This window comes from Canis aureus, chromosome 1 (genome assembly GCF_053574225.1).
Source record: "Canis aureus isolate CA01 chromosome 1, VMU_Caureus_v.1.0, whole genome shotgun sequence".
Lineage (NCBI taxonomy): Eukaryota > Metazoa > Chordata > Mammalia > Carnivora > Canidae > Canis > Canis aureus.
The window spans coordinates 2188500-2196775 of NC_135611.1; the positions used below are offsets into that span (position 1 = coordinate 2188500).

General features: G+C 48.7%; 1 long non-coding RNA gene across 1 annotated transcript; it reads left to right on the plus strand.

The window, feature by feature from the left end:
• Positions 1 to 472: 472 nt before the first annotated feature.
• On the plus strand, positions 473 to 7312 carry LOC144299356 (uncharacterized). The gene is made up of 3 exons (XR_013366113.1): positions 473 to 558; positions 5601 to 5849; positions 6537 to 7312. It is a non-coding gene; the product is annotated as an uncharacterized LOC144299356 (long non-coding RNA).
• The last annotated feature ends 964 nt before the right edge of the window (positions 7313 to 8276 follow it).

Consider the following 8276-nt stretch of genomic DNA (forward strand, 5'->3'; position numbering starts at 1 on the left):
CAAACCAGGTGGCTTTTACCATAGTTCTGGAGGCCAGACTCCTGGAGCCGAGGTGTGAGCCGGCCATGCTCCCTCTGAAATAGGTAGGGGAGGCCTCTCCTTGTCTCTTCCCACTTTGGGCAGTTTCTGGTGATCCTTGGCATTCATTCCTTGGCATGCAACCGTGGCTCCAGCCTCAGATGGTGTGCTCTCTCTGTGTCTCTGTCTCCTTCATCTTTTTTTTTTAAATAATTTATTTATTCATGAGAGATACAGAGAGAGGCAGAGACACAGGCAGAGGGAGAAGCAGGCTCCCTGCAGGGGAGCCCGATGCAGGACTCAATCCCGAGGCCCCAGGATCACACCCTGGGCCACCAATGAGCCACCTAGGTGTCCTTCTCTATCGTCTTATGAGGACACTGATGCTATTGGATCGGGGCCCATCCTACCCCATTATGACCTCACCTTCACTGGTTACATCAGCAATGACCCCATTTCCAAATAAGGTCACATCCTGAGGCACCGGGAGTCAGAACTTCATGGTCTTTTCTTCAGGGGACACAATTTAACCCATTACAGGTAGGAGAAGAGGAAAGTAGCTCTGAGAAGTGGCTCACACATTTGGCCAAGCAAAGCCTCCCCCACACCCCACAACCGCCCTGGTATTGTTTCTGAGGTGCTGTAGCTAAGTGTCTGGACAGGACAGTCATGGCTTGATGTGCATGGCTTAGCAAACGGGGTTACAGAAAGAGTAGGACATCCTTTTCCAGGGAAAGGAGACGGAATAATGAGAGGTACATTGGGACTGGCGTGTGTTTGAAAAGCAGGATGACATAAGAGGAATATTTTGGAAAATAAAAAGAGGCACCTTCTAGGAAGAGGAGATGTGGGGAGAGGAATGGGGAGTGGGGCCGGGAGCTGAGTGTGAGCCCTTGCTAGGACGGGCCGTGGGAAGGTCAAGTGCACCTGACGCCGCCATCTTCAGTGTCCTAGCAGCGCTGAACGAGGGCCCCGCTCCCCCGGGGTCCCCACTTCTGTGTCCAGGCCCGGGGGTGCGCACGTCTGGGGTCCCCTCTGCCTCTGCTCTGTGGCTCCCGCCCCGCAGCGTGCTGAGCCCAGAAGGCGCCCCAGCTTCCGGGCTTGCTTCAGCGCGGGGGCTCGGCCTCCCGCCTCTCCTCTCCTCCCTCCGACCTGGCGCTTCCTGTAGCTGCTGGCCGTCCCGCGGCTTCGGCGTCTAACCCAGGAACTCCCTGCCAGCACCCGGTGCCCTGATCTGCCTCGGGGGAGGCCGTGGCCGCGGTGCTTGGCGACTGGGTGCTGGGGCCGGCTCCCCGCAGGGCAGGGGGCTCCCCGCTCCGAGCGCAGACCCGGCTCTCACCACAGCCATGGCCCTGACCCTGGACGCCGGCGCTGGGGACCCGCGGCTCCACGGGCAGGACTCCACAGGGCTGGCCCCCGCCCGCTGCCTCCGCGTCCCGGCCTCTGTGGCTCTTGTGATCACTGTCACCTCCCGTTGGTGGTAGGTTTTCTTCTTTCCCAGAGAAGGATCTACTCAAACCTATAAATCAGGGGTGCTCAGTGGCTCCAGCGGTTACACATCCAAATTGTGGTTTCGGCTCAGGTCATGATCTCAGGGTCACAAGATCGAGCCCCGAGTCAGGCTCCTCACTGGACTCTCGCTCTCCTCCAAAAACAAAAACACAAACAACCCGCCCCCGAAATATATAAATTGGACTGTTCCATCCTTATTGCCCAATTATGGAAAATCTTGTGTGACATGTTTGATTTGGCAGCAAAAAAAAAAAAAAAAAAAAATCCCTCTGAGTATCAAGGCATTATTTCTTTTTACCGTATAATCCTTCCCATGTAATCCAAAGATTTCCTTATAATTGTCAGAGGGAAAGTATGAATGATGTTATTTCCTTTTATCTGCCGGCACAACAGAAGACAAAAGGATTTTTTTCCTTCCCTCTTAGGAAAGCACAAGTGTCTGTAGATTATCTTTTGGGAGATGTTTGGATCGTTTTCATGGCTCCTTAGTTTTCATACGTTGAAATAGTGTTCCCCAGCCCCCTCACCTTTGTATATATACATATACGTATGAGACTGTTTATAGGTAGACACTTGAAGCTGTATCTACAATTGCCATCATTAGTATCAGGCACTTCATAAATATCCCTTTAAGATGCTATTTGATACCTTCCGTACTCTTGGAGGAAACAGACTGGGTACTGCTGTTTCCAAAGCAGCTAAATGTATTACAATAAATTTGCTTTCTCTGTGCTGTGGAATTGGAAACCTATAAGATGTTGAATAAGAAAACTGATACCACTGCTTATCTGTCCAAAAGCCAGTGGTGTTAGGAAGCCCAGTAATTGAAAAATGGATAGCATTGATATTTGAACCTTTTTATATAACCTTTGAAGTGTAAGCCTTTTGGGGAATAAATTGCTTTTTGTAACAAGAACAATGTCAGATCCCATATTTAGAAATCGTGCACTTAATTCATTTTCAGGCAGAGAAACTCATGTTGTCTTGTTGGGAAAAACATTGCAAAATGGATTAAGCTTCACCCTGGAGAGATGATAACCTAATATAAATAACTGCAGGCTGATCTTTATTAGTTACAGAGCAAATATTGCCAAATAGGACAGGCGACCTTCAATGGTGATTGATCTAGGATAAGTCATCGGCAACATTGTCTTTGGAGAATAACTTTGGGGCATTTTGGGATCTTTAGTCTGTTCTTATTTAAGAGGACGCTATGAAGCTAATGCCGGGGAAGAGTAAGTTCATCTTATTTAACGGTAAGGATTAGAGCTCACGCCGGGCAGAGTAACGACATCCGATTCTGGGGTGGGCAGACGGCTCGATGTTTGTTGACCTGATCACAATGGTGGGAGCCAGGTACTCGGCTGGAGCCCTACCCCTGATGAAGCCTCTCAGGTTTTGGGGAGCCCACCCCAGCTCTGTGTTTGAACAGTCCCGCCCTAATGAATCATTTGGTGTGTGTGATGTGGGGCCGCTGGACGGTCACCAGCCAGGGCATTCTCCGAAGCTCAGACCACAAAAGAGGTGGGATCGCATGGGTTATTTCTGTATGGTACACACAGACACAGTCCATCCATTCCAAGAGGAGGGAGGAGGACTCAGGGATTGTTCGATATTGGAAAAAAAAATTAGGAAGAGAGAATGATCACTCACTGTGGATGTCTGCCTGGTTGTCAGTTTTCAGGAGACAGTGTCATCCAATGGGCAGCTACGTTACTCTGTTTTCGGCTCAATCTCGTCCTTGGAACGTCTGTTTAGCATGTATATTTCTATATTTCAAAAGTGTTGGTCATGACTTCCAATGCCTCAGTCTCATCCACCCAAGACAACTGGACAAAAACGACGCCTCCCTGCAGACCTCGATGTCCACCCTGCGAGGGGAGCCACATCCCATGCACATCTCAGAGTGAGAGTCGGAGGTGGGGGGAACGGCGGTGTGGAAAGTCCTGCAGCATTTCTAAAGACACTACGTTTCTGAGACCATGATAAATGCTTTTCCTCCTAAAACTCTTCCTTCTGGTGCCTTTTCACCAGATGACCCCAAGGTGGAGAGATGGCTGGGCTCGTCTTGGTCCGTCCATCCCGATGGTGGGTGGGGTTGGGTCAATCTGGGTTGTGCACTCCTCTTGTTTGTTAAGAAGCGGGGAGGTGAGGTCCTTCAGGGGACTCCCAGGGAGCCACCTCCCCAGTCTACCCTGGGGCCGATCCGTCAGCAATGCCCTTGCTGTGCGCTGTGTGCAGGGAGAGCCTGCAGGCCTGTGTATGGGGTGTGGGCAGGCGCGGGTCCCATATTTCTGAGACTTAAGCAGGTAGTATTCAGGTAAACTAATAAGGCGATTAAAAAAATAAATGATCTCTTTCTCTATCACTAATGAAAAGTGAGAGTCATCGCGGAGCACCAATTGCTTTAGGGTGAAGTTTAGTCATTTTCTAAAAGTAAACTTTTTATTTTGGAATAATTTTAGATGTGCAGAAAAAATTGCACAGCAAGTACACAGTCCCCTATTATTAACATCTCGTATCAGGGTAGTATATCCACCAGGGTTAGAGACCCAATACTGGCATGTTATTACTAACTTAAGTTCATACTCGGTTCAGGGTTCCATAGTTCTTATCTGAGACTTTTTTTCCTGTCCCAGGATCTTACCCGGGACCCTGCATCACTTCTGGTCGTCATGTCTCCTTGGGCGCCTCTGGGCCATGGCAGTTTCTCAGATATTGCTTATTTTTGAAGGCCTTGATAGTTTGGGGGAGGACTGGCCAGGCAGCTCCTAGGATGGTCTTCTATTGGGATTTCCCGGTGCTTTTCTCAGTTGAGACTAGGGCTACGGGTTTGGGAAGCAGGACCACAGAGGTAAGCTGATACCTCCAACACATCATGTCATACACTGCCAACATGACCGTCCAGTGTTGGAATTGACCATCATCCCCCGGCCAAGGCATGTATGACCTCGCAGAGTCTCCCTGCCCCCATCCATGCTGTGTTCTTTGGAAAGAAGTCATGTGCAGCTCACACTTACGGAGGGACGACGTTGCTCCCTGCCTCCTTGAGGACAGAGTGTCTCCACAGGTTATTTGGAATTCTTCTGCACAGGAAATTTGTCCGTTGTCTCCATTCAGCTACTTGTTTGATTATTTATGTCTGGATGGACTCAGGGATATTTATTGTTTTAATGATGAAAAATTGGAATATGTGGGTGGCTCAGTGGTTGAGCATCTGCCTTCCGCTCAGGGCGTAACCTGAGGTCCTGGGATCGAATCCCAAATCGGGCTCCCCGCAGGCAGACTGCTTCTCTCTCTGTATGTGTCTCTGCCTCTCTCTGTGTCTCTCATGAATAAATAAATAAAATCTTTTAAAAAAAATGACAAAAAATTAAAAACAAACATCTAAATGCAGGCACCTGGCCATGGGCTGAGCTCTGAGGGTGTACAAGTCTGTCGTAGTCACTCAGCAGCTGTGAGGATGGGCAAGTTGGTTGATTTGAAACTTGGCTGCCTTGTCTCAAAAATGGAAATAATAGTGGTACCAAGTTCATAGGGCTGTTCTGAGGTTTGGATGAGTTGAAGCCTGTTTAGCACATGGGGCAGTGGCTGGCACAGAACAGGTGCTCAACAAAATGCAAGCCCACTTACCTGCCCTGTCTCAGCCCCTCTCCTGCCATCGGGGAATCCTGCTCTCCATTGGAAGGTGGGTGTCAGCAGATTCCATCCCCTGGGTCTTGCCAGTCAATTTCCAGTGAGGGTTACCATGAGGAGATGCCAGCAGGATGCCCAAAGGCAGGAAGAGGAGTGGCTTCTTGCCTGCCACCCCCATGGGCAGGGTTGGTGGTGGCCGTGGCTGCACTTGGTGGTGGGACTCCAGAGGCCACTGTGAGGTGGGGGTGGCGGCCTGTTTTGTGGGCCCAGTGGTCAGAGGCTGCACCTCTTCTGGGGACAAGAAGCTGGCTGCTGCCGGGACTCTGGCAACAGGTGCATGCAGGGTCCCATGCAGGCACCAGCATCCCTTTTCCCGAGCCTGGCCAGTCTCTGTGCCTCCCTCATCCCACATCTTCTCTCTTTGTCCCTTGCAGGCATTCTCTGTCCCGTGGCCAGAGAAGTGCTTGAGCCCTGCCTGAGGAAGCACCACCGCTGTTACCTTTGGCTTCATTGTCACTGCTAGTAAATGACAAAAGGAGAGAAGCCACGTCTGCATCTGCCCATTTATGTCGCCGCCCCACACGCCTGCTCACCCACCTGGCGGATGGTGGGCACAGGCGTCTCCAGGGAGAGATAGTGTCTCTGAATACTTTGTCCCCAGATGAGAAGTCATCCAGCAAGATGTAAGTGGCAGGGACGTGGAAGGGGACAGATTCATTGTCCCTTTCATGGCTACATGCTAGTTTTCCTATAACGCTGTAGGCCCCGGTATTTACGGGGCCGGGGTGAACCTACTGCTCTCTCTGCCTCCTGAGGTCATGGTGGGGTGAGACCTGCAGGCACCCGTGTCGGGGGTTGCCCCTCGGCTCGTCCAGCTTCTGCTGGGAACCATTCCTGCCCGGAGGCGGGAAGAGACTTCGCCCGGCAGCTGTTTCCAGGGCTGCCTGACAAATGCTATGTGAAGGTCCTGCAAGAATAAAGAATGTGTCCTGATGCCGAAGAAGACACGCAGTGGGAGAGTCACCATGAGAACAGAGCTCATCTTTTTGAGTTTGGCAAAGATCCATTATGTTCCTTATATCTTTTTATAACTCTGAAATAAATCTCACTGAGGTCTTCCAGATGGTGCGGGGGATAAATTCTACGTGAACACTTTTCTCTGTGTGTTCCAGGCTATATTGGCAATCACGATCACAACCAGTTAAAACTTTAGTCAGTTTTTTTTTTTTATTAGATTGTAGGATGCCAAAAAATGTTTGATTTTTAACTTAGTTGGGCCATTTGTTGAACTGCTCAAATGCATCCATTATTTTGCTCTCAATTCACAGCATTTGTGCCTCACAATGTCTCTTGGGGTTTTATTTTCATAGCAGGAGGAGGAAAGTGGTGCTGCAGCTTGGCAGGCTAGCCCGGTGCCCGCTTCCACACTGCCAGTGCGCCCTCGGTTCCACGTCTGCAGACGTGAGGAGGAAAGCTGCATACGCACCCCTCACACGCTGTCCTGACCCAGACTGGTTTCCAGACGCCAGCACCCACGGCACCCTGGACAGAGAGCCTGAGAGTGGAGCGCTGGCATTTCAAAGAGCCTCACCTCACTGCGTAGGAGGCTGCACACTTTCACAGGAACTCAAGACTGGAAGAATAATGCAATTAAGAAAAAGAAATGCACAGTAATGGGGAAAAAAAGGAAAATACAAAACAAAACTTAGGGACATGTTGGAGGCTTTCACCACCCTGTTAACTGCAAATACGAAATATTTCCTACTTAGCAATGCAGGGAGGTCAACTTTGTCCTCCCCTCCTTGACCCTTCTCTCCTCCCTCACTGTTTGAAGCTTATACAAAAGTACAGAAAATCACACAAGACACAACCAGCTCTGGCTTTATCACATCTGGATATTTTACTACAATTTTTTGGGAAGATTTCTCTTTCCTTATTTCTTTTTGGAAAGAAATAGAACAGGTACCTTCCTAGCCCCCCGTATGGCCTTCACAATTTTGTTCTCTTCCTCCCAGAGGCCTCTCTCCTGGAAGGGGGAGATTCTCGATCCCTGGCATGGTAGCTATGTATGTTCTTTATTATTTCCATAAGTGATGTAACAAACGTTTGTGTCGATACATTTTTATAAATGGGACCGTTCCATGTTTTTTCAGCAAACTGCTTTCATCATTTTATATTTAATTTTTTTATATTTACCAGGTTGATACACCTAGCTCCAGAACTTATCAATTTTCTGCCAGAATTTTTCCATTCTGCTCTGCATAAAAATTTATGTTGTTTTCTTTATTTAAAATCAGCTGCTCGTGGGGCACCTGGGGGCTCTGTGGGTGAAGCGTCTGCCTTTGGCGTGGGTCGTGATCTCAGGTTCCTGGGATTGAGTCCGATGTCACACTCCCTGCTCAGTGGGGAGCCTGATTCTCCCTCTGCCCCTCCACCCTACTTTTGGTTTCTCTCTCTCTCTCTCAAATAAGTACATAAAATCTTGAAAATAAAATAAACTTGGCTGCATATAATGCTCTTATGAATGACTTATGTGGGCATCTTTTGCATGTGGGAGAGACCATCCGTAGGACACACAGCCAGCAGCCGCATCCCTGTTATATATCGAACAAGGCCAGGGACACACTGAATCCACAGTAAATAATGTCCAATGTCCTTTTAGAGGCTCTCTCACAGACATGCATCACCTGGGACTGTGAATAAACCTTACACACCTCTTCATTTGTTTGGATGTTGCAGGACTTCAAATAACATCGTGTTAAGAAATCTCTTTCATATCCTGCCCTGGATTTATTCCCAGCTGCTCAGTGATTGCAGATGTTATTGTAAATCAGATTTTTGAAGTTGTTTGCTTTGATTGTGTGAAGTTGATGTACAGAACTGCCTATTTCTAATAATTTATCTGTAGACTCTTGACCCCAAATGTCACAGTGTCTCAAAAATAACATTTTTTTTTTCTTCAGTTTTTCCAATTCAGAAACCTTTGCTTTGTTTCTCCCAGGGAGCAGATTTACATCTTGAGAACACGCTGAAGTGGTCATAATGGGCAAGCTCATTTGTCCCTGGTTTCAAAGGGAATGCTTGGAATGCCTCACAATTAAGAATCTCCT